This window comes from Bremia lactucae, linkage group LG1 (genome assembly GCF_004359215.1).
Source record: "Bremia lactucae strain SF5 linkage group LG1, whole genome shotgun sequence".
Taxonomy (NCBI): Eukaryota; Oomycota; class Peronosporomycetes; order Peronosporales; family Peronosporaceae; genus Bremia; species Bremia lactucae.
In genome coordinates, this window is record NC_090610.1 from 9355106 (window position 1) to 9370705 (window position 15600).

The window sequence follows — 15600 nt, forward strand, 5'->3', positions numbered from 1 at the left end:
GCCATTATAATTATGTGCGTATAGAAGAGCGCGCTCTAGGAGTGCCGCTCTTGGCCCGTTTAAACGAGGCCATTTAGATGGAGGGGGCATCTTTCGTATGCCACCCGTCGCATAGCCACGTTGTAAACGACTGGCTTGTGACACTGACTGAGCACATTCACGTGTTGTCGGCGGAGCTTTAGGCTCCGAATCCTCTATCTCAGAAAAACTATAACAGATTATGGTCTGAGCATAAGGCGTTGTGGTTATACCCAACGGAGAAGCGGCTGCGTCATTACCTGTCGATGGGACAGCATTCGTAAACGATGCTGTCTCCATGTTGTGAGCCACGAGAGACGTTTGGATGGGCAATAATGCCGCATCATCACTTCTCCTGAGCTCGTTGTCCGCATCACTACTATGAGGTGACGGCAACGGTGTCGACTCATTGTAGTCGACAATGAGCGACGGATCACTATCCTCACTGTTAAAGTGGGATGGATCCTTTAGCCCTATTAACGCGACAGCAGCAGTGGCTGTCGGCGTTTCGACTAAGGCATTAGACACGGTCGGCAAACTAACGCGGCGCGTGCGCTTCGTGTGAGGTTGAGCGGGCGTCTTCGCAGACAACCCACCAACGTGCCCTTTTTAGGTGGCATCTTTGGCGCCGTGTATGGAAACACGTGCGCTAGCGTAATTGAGTGAACTAGCGGTGCGTAAAGCTGCTCGCAGTTCCTCTCTCCCCTTCGACGAATTAAAAAATGTAAATTCGTTCTTAAAGGGGGGATGGTGTAACGGGCCAAAGTTGCCCTAATGTTACACAGTCCCCGTTTAGTACTCTTGTGTACTTAAGGGGATGGTCAATTACTAAATTATAGTAATTAGACCCAGCACTCGGGTGTGGTGCACATTTGTGACCAACCCTTGTGGATGTGATGCACATGGGTGTAATCGCATTAGGAGGGATGACGGCTAGCGTCATCCGTTACGCGAGGTATCTGGAAAGATACGCTCGCAATACATATTAAGTGTTATCTGTAGAGATTGCATTTTAATTGGTAAAAAAGGTATTTGTTCTTAATTCTATTAAATATAAATCAGTCTGAAAACTACTTCCTACTTGGTAAGTGCGCACGAGGAGTTGGATTACCGCTCCCGTGACGACTCTTAACCACAGTACTTAGTGTGTTGGGTGAGGTCGCTAACGCACCCACCACAACTACCTCACTGCACGCAAAAGAGGCAGGTTAAACCGCTTCCTCGCTGTGTTAGGGTGTGTTTTTCGATACTATGCTGGCCTCTAGGCTCGGTGTCATGCGTATTGTGGTCAAAGCATCCGCGACACCACGTTGTGGGAACGCATATATATTTTGGAGCCCGACGAAATTCGCCTTCATGTTGGGTTGGGACTCCTTATCGTTGTCGTCAGACGGAGTATGGCTATCATAGTCCATAAAAGATACTCGTCGTCTCCGACGAAGAATTAAGAATCTGAGACTCGCGCTTAGATGTCATACGACAAAAGGTATGTAAAACGCAATCGTTACGCTAGCTATTCAGTCCGCAACTTTAAAGGGGAAATGAGATCGAATGCCGACGCTCGGTGTCAACAGTCTGATGGCTTCGGTTGGTAAACCGTTCATGTGGTACAATGTGCTTCATGGCCAAAGTACCCTTGGTCTATTTAAAATAAATAATATCTATATGTTTCCATTTATTATAGGTAATAAACGTGACTGCCACCAGATAGAGATCTTGTGATTGAAATCTATTCCAAAAGTAATTCAGACAAGGTTTCATATTTCTAAACACTAAATAAATTTAAGTTTCCTTTTGAGCTTAAGAAAGCCGTGCCTTTCTTTGGCTTGCGCTTCGATCGGTATGAGTACCTAAGCCGTTAATAAGATATATACTCTCGGGCACTAGTTGCCTCTTGGGTGTTCAACAATGCTCTGGAATCCCTTAAACTAGCACTGATTAAGCTCTACGAGCTTGTACGACTCACAAAGTTGGTACTCTTATTAGTTCTATAGAACTAAGTGACTTTTTAGTCTAGAAGGCTTCCTCTGACTCAAGGAGTGAGATGGCTCCGCGACACTGTCAGTGCTGGGAATATTCTGGAAACGTTGGCTAAAATGAGCTTTAAACTCTTTCAATTACTTAAAGTACTCTCAGCGTCTAAATTAAAATTTTGAACCAATAGCAGCATCTTAGTATTGTTACTGCTGCGAAGCCCTGTAAGGTTGTTCGGCAACCGTAAATGTTGTGTGATACGTCATCCTCTCAACTTAAATTAGATATACCTTTTCAATTAAGGTGGCCAACACGTTTTAAGGACCAGATAGAAATGTTCGTGTAACACGCATTTAGCCGATAGAATATATAGGCGCTCTCAACAAAAGGTATTTCTTACATTTAAAATTAAGGTGTAGGTCTTTATTTAATCTGAAACGCTCCGTGCCTTTCTAAGACTTGCGCTGCGATCAATAAGAGTTAGAAGCCTTTTAAAGGCACATACTCTTGAGCACTAGTCGCCGTGTGATTATACAAGCTCCTTGAACGAGGACTACATAAGCTACACAAGCTTGTACGGCCCTCTGAGTTGTAATTATAACTTAATTTCTTCAGACAAAGCGGCTCTTTGAGCCAAAAAGTTTTTTTTAGCTTAAGAACAAAGTAGCTCCGCTACAGGCTCCGTGATCGAAGTTAGTTGAGAAAGCGATATCAAACGACCTCAAGCACGTACCCCTATCTCGCGAGCCAGGATGCTCGGGAGCAAAATTAAAGTATGAGCCGTATCATCCAAATGCACATAACTGCAGCTTTTTAGTAAGTCCTTCTCCTGATGTATCCATGTTGTTACAGCTTGTTTGCTAATCTGAAACTATATTAATGGGTCAAAGTGATAAAATGGTAAATAGGAACTTGTACCGATGGTGCCGCTCTCTAGTCACACGAAAGCTGACTTTTTCATAATTTTGAAGTGTCGAAAGTCAACGTGGATCTTCCATTTTAAGCTGCGGAAACAGCTGATCTAGTTGCTTGAATACAGCATTACCTGTCTGAATTAATAATGCTGTGACGCCTCTTAATGATAAATTTAATGATACTATATTATTATACAGGTGTTCTTCTCCTCAAATAAATTAAATATTTCGCTTTTTTGGAGGATGTGGATAAAAGAAAGATCTCTCCCCCCATTCCCCCAAGAACAACTCTGCAGCACATCAACAATGCCTTTGAGAGAAGCACCACACCACAATGATGGACGATGTCCGTGTGGCTCTTTGCAAAGATCACACAGAGAATCCCGCACTGACTCAGGCTCAGCTTGTCAATTGGCTTCAGGACGATTATCAGCTGAGGGTCAGTCAGTCAACGGTCTCCAACACGCTGAAGAGGAAGGCAGACCTTCTTCGGCTTTCAGAGGACAGCAACATGAGTGCCAAACGCCAGCGTGCAGTCAAGTATCAACTGATGGAGTCAGCTCGGCTGGCTTGGTTCACTGCCCACCAGGATCGTATCAATCTCAGCGGAGACCTTGACCGCGAACATGCAGAGCGGATTCTGGACCGTCCTCGTCCAGAACATGAACCATTTCAGTTTTACAATGGATGGCTGGAATCCTATCAAGCTCGGAATGGAATCCGCTCGTATCGCCGCTACGAAGAGAGCGGCTCGGTGGGCATGGTTGCCGTGGAGAATGCACTTCCTCCCCTATGTGAGGTCCTTAATCAGTATAAATGGAAGTTTTTCTACAACATGGATGAGACTGACTTATCGTATCGAATGCAGGTAAGCACTCTGCAATGGCCATCAAATTTTATAATCTGGTGGCAAATGCATTTTTACTGTTTCAGGCTGACAATTTGCTTGCAACACGGCAGCTGGAGGGGCGGAAGCAAAACAAAGAACGTATAACTGTGGCTGTCTGCTGAAATGGTGATGCGTCCGACAAAATATTCCTATGGATCATTGGCAAGTACGCCACTCCTCGCTGCTTCCGCCATGTCAAACTCAAAACCTTGGCTGTCAGTATTGCAGCAACAAGAAGGCCTAGATGACACAAATCATCTTCTTGGAGTGGCTGAAGGACTTTGATCGGAGGATGGCAAACCGCAAGGTGCTGCTGATCCTGGATAACTGCAGTGAACACGTCCCGCTTGCTGATCTGCTGCAGCGGATCACACTTCGCCACACAAAAATCAACTACCTTCCGCCCAACATGACGTCAAAGCTTTAGCCTTGCGCCCACGCAACCTCAAAGCGTACTACCGGCGCAGCTTCAGCCGTAGGCTCCTTCAGGATCTCGCTATGGTGTCGTTAGGCCGGCAAAGCTTAACATCCTTCCTGCTATCCAGTTGTCTGTCTCAGCAAGGGCTAACGACGTTCGCACTGAGACCATTCACAACTGTTTCCGGCACTGCAACTCCCGTCAGAACCAGCTGATGCTGCACCAGTTCTCGAGGAGCAGTGCCATGATAATGAAGTCATGGTGGAACTGAATCATCGATTGGACGCTTCAGGTATTCCAACCCGATGGACATCCACGACCTGCTAGACTGTCCTGCTGAGAAGATTACATCATACATTCCAGACGTATATGATATCATTGAAGACTACCTTCCGACTCAGCCTAGGGACGAGCAGGATGATAGCCTGGAACTGCCTAAGATCACTGTCGTCGATTTTCATAAAGCACTCGAGATGTTTAAGATATTCTGGCTGCAACAGGATGGCGATGCGCTGGGTTTCCTCAAGTCAGTACAGCAGATGATGTACAGGGTTGGAGGAATCCGCACAAACCAAATGATTCAGCCTGACATACGAAATTTCTTTAGACGTGGTTAGGTAGTGCTTTAGATTATTTTACAGTATCTTTTTTTTTTCTTCAAGAGAAATTATATGAAAAATAAATTAAGAAAAACGAAACCTCGAACTGAATTTAGCAATTAAATTACAGAGGTTATTTATTGATGTATGCACCCGACCTTGAAAGTGAGGTACTTTATAACTTTAAGAGGGTTATTAATTTTAAATATTACTATTTTAGACAGGTTTCACTGTAGCACCAGAACATAAAAGAGAGTTTCACGATGCTTTTCGAGCTCTAATAGTACAATTTTCCACACTTCGGCGATACATCTGTTCGACCAATAATGCATAAATCACCTAGCCAAGCAAGATATATTAAGATCATTGCCACAGTTACCACACATCGTGCAACGAGTATATAGATGACTGTTATTCTTCGCAAAGTATTTTCCCCCTTCGAATATAAAACAGGCAAGCAGAAAATTTCGTGCGAATGCTTGATAGTATCGACTCAACTAGTGATTTTATTGAGCAGTCAGAAAAGAATAAATTTTTTGTCACACGTTAATTGTAAAGGGCTAAAGTTGCCCTAATGTTACACTTTCTCCGTTAAGTACACTTGGAGTAATTAAGGGCATCGTCAATTACTCAAAAAAGTAATTAGGCCCAGCACTCGGGTGTAGTGCACATTTGTGACAAACCGCAACTAATTATAACAACGGTCTATGAATCTGATGGTTGAAATTACGCAAAACTTGTTTTATTAGTGTGTAGATACCTGTTATATTTTAAGTACTAATGTCTATTGCCGCTTGCAAAACAACTGTAAGAAATAATAGGAGAAAACTCTATTATGCGGGGCCGTAAGATAGCTCAATATTTTCACGCTTTGACAATCGTGTTATCTCTAATGCGCATCTGTTTCTTGTCCGCGGCGGCGAATCTGTTAAAAAAAAAGTAGTGTTACGGACAAGGTAATCAGCTCGTAACTTACAAGTAAGCTTCACACTGCAACGTTGTGTCCGTTACATAAGTATTTTCCCTGTAAGAGGAACTAAACAAAGAAGTAGAAAATTATTATCGTTATTAATTTTGACTAAGATAGTTCAAATAATACCAGATATGGTTATGTTAATGCAATAAGACATAAGCTCTATTGATTGGTTGATTTAAGTCTAAATCAACCCCGCCAATCGTTTCAAGATACGATTGTGCGGTTTCGCAAGGAGGCGCCATACTTATTTAGATATTAACATAATAAGTTCAGTAGTAAATAGAAGATCGTTACGTAGGAAACTGAAGATATAAATGCAGTTTTTCTCTACTTCTTATCCCTTAAATTACCTTTGGTAGCTTAAGACCCTTAGCTACTAACAAATTTTCCTCTGTACCCCTGTGTACGTGAAGTTTTGAGACATGTTACCTTAATTGAACCCAGGGTAAGGTCAAGAAATACTTACCAGTACTAGTGAATGGTGGCCCGTTACATCAAATAGCACTTCGTTGTCCGTTCAGCGACCTACGCACGTTCCACCCAACATGGACATGTTGGATGAAAAGTAGAGTGCTTCTAAGCCCATTCAAGAAGGTTATCACGCCACGCGTAAAAATATTACTTAATTGAGTGACCAACGAGTTCGGTCGTAGGCGGGCCAGCCGTTGGCGCCATGCTGTACATTCTGGAAAGAGATTTACACAATGCGGCCATAGCCGAGTTCATACAACACGAGCTCGACGGGGCCCGAAAGAAAGTAGCCTTGCTTCACCGGCAAAGGTATCAACACGCGGAGATGTTGAGAGAACAGGGTGCTCAACAATAAGAAATGTTAAGACAGCAGCATGCATATGCTGCTAATGGGCCGATGCTTCCGCGTCGACCCGTAAGTTTTAAGATTGAAATCTTTAAGTTTAAGGCAGTCGAAGACAACACCGTTTTGAGATGGCTTGTCGAGCTAGACGACACCATAGAAGCTCGTCGTATCAGTGATGATGCGACAAAAGTGAAATTCAGCATGTCAAAGTTAGCCGGACGTGACAAATCTTGGGCCTTGGGGCTCCAGCTTCACGGCTTATTAGTCTTTGAATCGTATGAACTTCTCGGCTAAGACAACATTTGAGCCGCAACGTGTCGGATTCAGAGCTCGAACCGAGCTCTTGGATTTAAAGCAGGGCAAGCGTGATATCCATACTTATGCCCAACATACACGATACTGGTCAGTTGTATCTTTGGTTATCCAATCGATGAGTGAACACAGATAACTGCGTTATAAAAGGTCTTGCAGACGGCGCTGTTAATACCCACCTGTTCCGACTAGAATTAGAGTCGCTCGACCAAGAGATCTCTATAGCGGGACAGGAGGACATCAGTCTGAGACAGGCTTACGTCCACTCAGGTGCAAATCGTCCACCGAGATGACAAGAAAGCGAAGGTACAGAACCCGGGGGTCTCTCGAATGTAGAGAGCTAGAAACCTTGCTCTTGAAGTTACAAACGATCACAAAAATGCAGTCGTTGTCAAAAGACGGGCCACTACGCCTATGAGTGTAGTTACCCACGGTCAGTGCCTAAAACATTGAGCGAGAAGACTGACCTCTTGCTAGGAACAGCGGAGGAAACGGATTCGACGATGTTGCAAAATCGCAACGGCGAGTCGGATTGTCAAAAACAGGTTGGGCTCAGTAGGTGCGGAGCCCTACTGATCCAGCAACTGAAAAGAATTTGCAGGCCTTTTGACGAAAGTTGTTCCTCTCACACACACAAACATTGTGTGTAACTGCCCCAGGGGATGAGATTAACCTCATCACCCTGAAAATAAAAGTATCACATAGTTTACCACTTAAGTTCCTTTTTGATTGTGGGGCATCGAATAATTTTATTAGACGCCAATCGCTAGAAGGATGCAGACTCAAAGACTTTGAGCGCGATATCCCTCTGACGAGGATGACAGTGCGCCTAGCAACAAGCGCATCTATCTCGGTTAAGAAATGTGTAGTTGGTATCAAATTTACTTTATAAGTGTAAACAGTTCGATGATGATTTCATTATACTAGATTTGGATGACAAATTAGATGTCATCCTTGGATTACCATGGCTCAGAAAGTACGAGCCATGTATAAAGCGGCAGCATCAAGCTGTGACGATGCCAGTCTCTTGTTCATCAGATGGCCAACTGATGAACGTCTTTGAGTGTCCAGAAGCGTGTGGACGTCCTACGAATGAGTGCGATGGCCTCACTTGTAGTTCGGTCTTCAGCATGACTGCACAAGATCTCAGTGTGAATATACAACACATTGTGGAGTTAGATCCCGACGGCTGTGCACAAGCATAGGCAGCACCAAAGGCCCACCATTGTGACGTGGACATAGTTACCGACGGCTGTAAGCAAGCGAAGGCAGCGTCGAAGTTCGACCACTCGAATAAGTTAAGTGGTACGAAACAAGGATGCTAACTAAAAAGCAACATCCAAGAAATTTATAAACGTCCGTCTATAAGAGAGAAGGCGAAAGTCCTAGATCGACTGGAGAGTCGATCGTAGAGGATCTCACTGTGGTAGCGCAACCACAGCTAGAGGCATTTGGAGAGGATACTCCCCAAATAAATTCTGTGAGAATAAGTCCCCGAAATCCTATGGTGGTCAAAGGTTCCCAGGACCTTTAAAAATAAGTTTTAAAGAGGAAACTGAGACAATAAATGTCTTAGTGAACGATAGATCAAGTGTAGGCGCTTACACACTTTATGTAATAGCGCCTCCGAAATTAACTTTAAAGATAACTTAATTGCCAACACTAGAACCGAAACGGTTCTTGCGTGATCTGCGTAGTAGCAAAGACAAGCAGACCTGCGTACATATCCCAGATGAGAACTACGTGGCCGATATTCGATCGGCAATAGTATTTCCTGGGAACGAACGGTTTCTCAGTAGCTCATCGAGAACGAAAGTGTCCTTAATGAGAAGACACGGATTGAATTTTTTACGTCCCCATTCTGGGAGTCTTTACAAACAGACCCTTTTTTTAAAATTTAGTAGAATTTAAGAGTTTCTTCTTTATATCAGTACCGTGTAGCCTAAGCATAAAGGCACTCGACACGAAATCAACCTATCCCAGGTTCGAAATACTGTATCATGAAGCAATGGCCATTGCCTCGTGAACAAGTAATAGCGATCGACAAATTCTTTGCTGAACGCTTACTGCGGGCCGTGTGAGTGAATCAACTTTCCCACATAGCTCTCCGACCTTCTGTGTGCGTAAAGCAACAGGAGGATGGTGAATATTGCATGCATGTAATTAATCGAACGCTGCAACTGTGACGGCTCAGACTCCGATACCACGAAAAGACGTAATCATTGATAGTATGTCAAAGCGGACTATCTTATCGTCAATAAATCTATTGAATGGACTCTATCAGATCCTTATGCGTGAACAAGATACTTTTTTTCACAGCAGTAAGCACCCCAAGCGGTATGATATCGGAGTGGCTAGTCATGCCACAGGGACTTAGTAATGCTCCCGCGACATTTAATAGATGTGTAATCAATTTGTTGAGATTGGTGCGGGATTTCCCACCGACCAATTATGATGACGTCTTCATTTATAGCAGAGCCATGAACGGGAAGTCGGATATTATAGTACATCGTACCCCCGAAAGGTTCTTACACTTATGCGTAAGCACAAGTTGTATGCAAATCAAAGAGTATATCTTCGCTGCAAGCGAAATTCTGCTTCTTGGGTGCATTGTGGGTAAATATGGTGTACGCCCCCATCCAAAAAGGACACGGCGATTACCGATTGGCCTGTACCAGTCGATGTAAAAGAATTTAGAAAGTTCCTCGACTGAGCGGCGTACCTGCCCAAATACTCACGCAATTACGCCGAAATGACAGTACATATTTTTTCTTTGTTGAAGAAAAATGTAAAGTGGTCTTTAGAACGCTGATTGTCAGCGTTCCTTCGAGGGTATTTAGAAAAGCTTGTTGCAATCGCCAATCCTGGCGATTGCTGACCAAGACCGACCTTTTCATGTGGTCTGTGGCGCCAGCGATTTTGCAATCGGCTGTACGTTAAGGCAATATGCCACAGACGGCGCAGAGCGCGTCGTCTGTTATCAATTGCGTCAGCTTAAACCAGCTAAACGCAATTATCCAGTGCATGACAATGTAATCCTTGCCATGAAATACACACTGACTAATTTCTGGGTATATATCTACAGAGATAAACCATTCGTTGTATAAATGGACCATACGTCTTTACGCACGGCCGTAAACAGTCCACACCTCTCACAAAGAATGGCGAGATGGATGTTGTTTCTTCACGGAGTATAACTTCTGTGTGGAGTATAATCCAAGACGACTTAACGTCGCCGCTGATGCCCTTTCGCGGCGGCTCGATTTTGAGCCGGCTGCGCAAGTCAACAGTGAGCATAAGACCACTGTTGCAACAATGACTATCCCGTCGTCAACCATTACTTGACGACATGAGAAGAGCTTTAAAAAAGATAAGGCTTTAAAGGTTGATGGATTACCTAAGAAATACATCCCAACAATTCTTAAATGGATTGTCGAAATTGTATCGATCCTTAACAGATCGATTTACAACTCGCGGTATATACAAACTCAGCTTTTAGTTGCCTAATGGCCGAGAGTATAATCAAGCCATTGAGTATCTTGAACTAGTATATATTAGGCTCTACAAGCTTATCCGACGTACTGAGTCGTATTTACGTAGAACTTAGTGACCCTTCGAGTCTTGAGTCTTCCTGTGACTTAAGGACCGAGGTAGCTCCACTACACCTGGTAGCACTATAACTCAATCTACGCCTTTGTCGTCTAGGCTTTATACGTTAAGATTTTGTTGGGATGGATTCCTTTCTCGAATTGCACAAATGCTTCAGCCTTGCAGTAAGAACCTCTGGTCCCTTGGGCTTAATGTAATCAATATGATCTAGCCCAAACAAAGCTTTAAGCTTCTCAAACGCTGCCCATTTCGCACCTGAAAGTATGAATTGTCCAGGACCATTTAGCGGCAACTGTGCCAACTCGTACATTCCTGTACCTGATCCTGAGTCTAAGGATCACCCTCTTTTGTCACTGTTAAGCCATGTGAAGGCAAAATGGGAGAAAATCGCCAATTTTGTCAAACAGATGGAGATGTCCATAGCCTCTGCCATGTTTTTAACAGAACAGCAAAAGCGGACATGGCTAATTCTAAGCTTGGTGGTGGAGCAATTGAGTCGGCACTCACATGTAGTACGTCTATGGACGACGCTTTTCCTACGTGGTTTTTGCTGCATTAAACTTGCATGTTTCCACCGCTGGTCAGGCTTTGCATACGATCACGATTTTTAGCGGCTCGTTAGAGTAAACGGACCTGAGTGAACCTTGTCCAGGATTTCAGAACTCTTTTTGCCGCTTTGCTTCAAGACCCATTGGAAGAAGTGGATTATATAAGCCCGTACTGATCCCATTCCGCTACTTGTAAATTGGTGGGCTGCTAGACGCGCGATATGGTTGGTTAGCAATAAGTCACCGTGCATATTCGTATATTAATAACTTGAAGTCAGGAGTATAATGAGAGAAGACACAATTATGTAAGATACAGTTTTACGACTAAGCTCTACTTCGTGTTTGCCTATAATTGCTAACCACGCTTAGATAATTTCTATCTGCCTCTGCGTGTCGTGTACGTGAGGTAATTGGAGTCATCTTGCCCACACTGTTATCAGCGTAGGTAAGTTTGTAGTGAACCAGTACAAGCCAAAGTGTCCTATTATACGAAGGACCATTGTCTCCCTTGGCTCAATCTACTGACTAAATTCGAGTTTTTCTTCTACAAATTACGTGTCACCGAGGCTTGCCATGATGTTACGCGCAGAATTTGACTTCAAGTTCTCGCGAATTAGTCCGCGCTAACACCGATAAGCTCTTCGAGCACATCGGGGCAATTAAAACACCGAAGCTCATGGGTCTAAGCCTCGCTGAGGAATACGAAGAAAAGCTCCAAGCTGTGGAGCAGCGTAACATCATTCGTAGATGCTTTATGCGCAGGAATACTAAGCACTTGCACCCGGCTTGTCCGTTGCACAACTCGCGCAAAGCTCGGTAGAGCACTACGCCACTTCATATCAAAATTTGGTACGGTGCAGGAAAACGCCGATTATCAGTAGGGACGAGGCGCTCTACTGAAGAAAAACAAGACTCTCTAGCTCCTCTAGGAGGTGAGGATCACCAGGGCATAGCCCCAAAAAGCTCTGTGTTAGATAGTACAGGACGTTAATACAAGCCCGACTTGTTAGTCGCAAGGACAACTGTAAAGGGCTTCTATAAGCCATAGTCAATTTAAATTAAATCAGGGGTGTCTTGCAATTATGCGTCGTTGCCTTGAAGGTAATCTGCGATATGCTGAGGCGCTTAAAGCGCATGAAGGTGAATCGATCATTGTTCGCTTAACGACCGGGATTTGTGTCACCGTACCTAAAGTTCCTTCAAACTTGGACATTCGATTTTTTGAACTTTAATAGTATGGAATGCTGTCTTGTCCTTAGCCTAAATTTGAGATATGATCTAATCCTCGGTATAGCTTGAAAGCTATGACCCATAAATTGATTGGAGGCCTAAGACCTTAGACACCACGCGCAATGTTCCTTGTGCAGCTTTGGGCAGTCATGAATCCACTTTCGCTAGGCAACAATAGCATTGTGTGTTAGAGATTCGAATGTTTGAGCCAATTAACTTCAATGTTAAAAACAATACCCGTGAGCGTCACTCATTATTTGTTGGTGAAACCATATGTACTCCGTTGAGTGATACTCGTTGTGATGGCGCTAGGGCTGAATCATCGAGGACGTAATTTCCCAGATGCACGTAAAGTGGCACTTCAAATTGACGGGATGAGGTTATTCGAGATTGCCCCACACTAAGTGTTAGCTGACAGAAAGCTTAGATGTCCAGGGCTAAGCATAAAAGATGGACGTAAAGCGACACGTAAATGTTCACTGAATGAAGAATGTGAGTTACCTAAAATCTCATCAAATGTTGGATTGAACATCGGCTCTTGTTAAGAGCAAACTAAGGTTGTTGAACCGGTAATACTTGGAAAAGTTAGCGTTTCGGCCTTTATGAGGTGTGTCTCGAAATTGTGACAGAAAAGATAAAAATCAGATACGGCGAGAAACGATGCGCCTATCATGGCACATAGAGATATTTAAGAACAGCTATATACACTTGTTAATAGTATGACTGGAATTGTTGAGGCTGATAGTAGCCTCGAGGCTATCTCATCGTTACATGCTGCTGAGTTGTGTCAGGCCTTAAAGGCTGATGACCTATATGAGTTGGTAGGCATCGTCGCTTCTAGATGTTTCCGTTCTTGAAATAATATGGTGGCACTTACTCCGGAGTGGATTATAGATCCTTAGAGAATCTCAGATTTATTCTTTCCTTTAAATAAAGAATTCCAAGACATTGTATGTCACATCTACCGTCTAATTTACCCTTTCATCGACGTGTGCGTCATATAATTGACTTGGTCCCTGGAACCAAATGCTGTGTAACTCGACAGTGGTATTTACCAAAAACAATAGTGTGGCGTTATTGGCATTTTTTTTCGTGCGAAGCACAAGGCTGGAATGGTACGAGAGAGCAAATCTTCCCATTCGTCATCGACATTTTGTGCTAAGTGGTAAATGGCGCATTGTGCATGCTTATGATAAGCTATATGCTGCTACATACCAGCACAGACATCTATTCCTACAATAGATGCTCTGCAGAATAATACGGTGGGATGTATTGTGACATCCCACGATATTATTCTCAGAACATCTTTTTAAATTGGATTGTCTGCTAGTGACATCCCGCTTACAGCAGTTGGCACCCCAAGCAGAATGCTATGAGAGTAGTTGGTAATGCCGCAAGGGTTTTCCAATGCTCCGGCTGTAAAGGGGTGTCCCGTTACATAAGTGTTATTTCCTATAAGAGGAATAATAAATGGTATTTTCGATGAGAGGAAGTATATAAAGAAGTACAAAATTATTATCTTTATTTATTTTGACCTAAATAGTGCCAATAATACCAAATTGATTGATTTATACCTCGCCAATGGTTATAAGACACGATTGTGCGGTGCGCAAGGAGGCGCCATACTTAGTTTAATATTAATATAATATGTTTAGTAGCAGATTGGAGATCGTTACGTACGTATAAAACTAAATTATTAATACAATTTTACTTTTTTCTAATTAATCCTTTGAATAACGTTTGGTATCTTAAACCTCTTATCCGACCTCTACCGCTGTGTACGTGGAGTTTCGAGGAGTACGGCGAAATTACGTTGACCCGGCCAAAATCCAATATTTTAAGAAGGATCAAGGTTGATGCTGGACGAGCACCGAAAATGACGCTTCTCAGCAGTTAAGGATAGTTTCCTACACGCCCCGATTCTGGCTCTGCTAAAGCCTAATTAGCCTTCAATGTCGTATCTGACGCCCTAGGCAGCGCTCTTTTACAACATATGAAGATGAGCAAGAACGCATCATTGCGTTCGAGTCTAACAATTTAAAGCTGCAGAAAGAATTACATAGTTCATGAAAAGAACTTCTTGCGATGTGCATCTGCTTGGCTCTAAGCATTTTGTGATCTATGCAATTATTCGTCTTTACGCAGCGCAACTATGTCGTCTCATCTCCCCGAGAGAATGGCTCGATCTTTGTCGAATACAACTTTGACGTGAAGCACAAGCCGGGAAATCAAAATACTTTTGCTGATGCGTTATCACACCGCCCGAATTATGTGCTCGATCATGTTACGACTGTAACGTCGTCGATCATTGATCAAATCCGCTCATTGTCGGCACGAGTAAGTGCGAGCTTGCATCGATATTCTATCGATAGTGGGCTCCTTTTATTCGGTGATGCCGCGAATTCCCCGCGCACCTAAGCGATGACCTGCCAATATAAGTCTTGCTTTTCTGACAGCTGCTTAGCTCCATCTTTCCACGTCATTCTGCTGCAACTTTACCAAGAGCACAGAGTATAACGGGGCACATTTTGCTATTACTGCTTTCGTACTCACCGAGCCTTGAAAATGCTTAAACATTATGCATCAGACATTTAATTTAGGTGTCTTTATTATGCTGACGGCTATCTTCTTAAAATTTTGCTTTCGAACCCTTATATTTTTTTGCTTTTCGGTTTTTGCTCTAGCAAAACGTATTTCCTGCCCGACTGCATTTCGGTCATAGGCATTGACCCTTATAACGACGTCGCTTTAAAAGTTTCTCCTCGTGAATCAAGCAGCGCGAACGGGGGCCCAAACCTAGACGAAACCATTTGATGCTTTAACTTCTTCGTGAGAGCCTCGCTCGGGTTGAGAGCTCTAACTTCTTCGTGAGAGCCTCGCTCGGGTTGAGAGCTCTTTTGAGGCGGTCCAGACGTCTTTCGATGCTGAAGCTTCAGCAAGCTCGTTTAGAGGGCCAGCTGTACACCCTGGGGAGGATGCAGCAATCTGCGGCCCGACCGCCTGTCTCGGCGCAAGCGCCTTTAAGTCCACATGGGAAGGGTCCTGATATGGCTTAAGCAAGCCAACGTTGAGCACTGGCGCCACGACTGTAAATGGTCCAATAAAGCGCGGGCGCAATTTGGTCTTAAAGACGGCGGAAACCAAAATAGTAGGTTGATTTCTTTAGCGTTTAGTAAAACACGGTCTCTGATCATATAAGAATTAATACAATTTCTGCCTTTGGTATCTGCTTGTTCTTTTTGGTTGTCTTGGCTATCAGCCATCGTGTCCCTTACATATTTTATCACACTCAATCG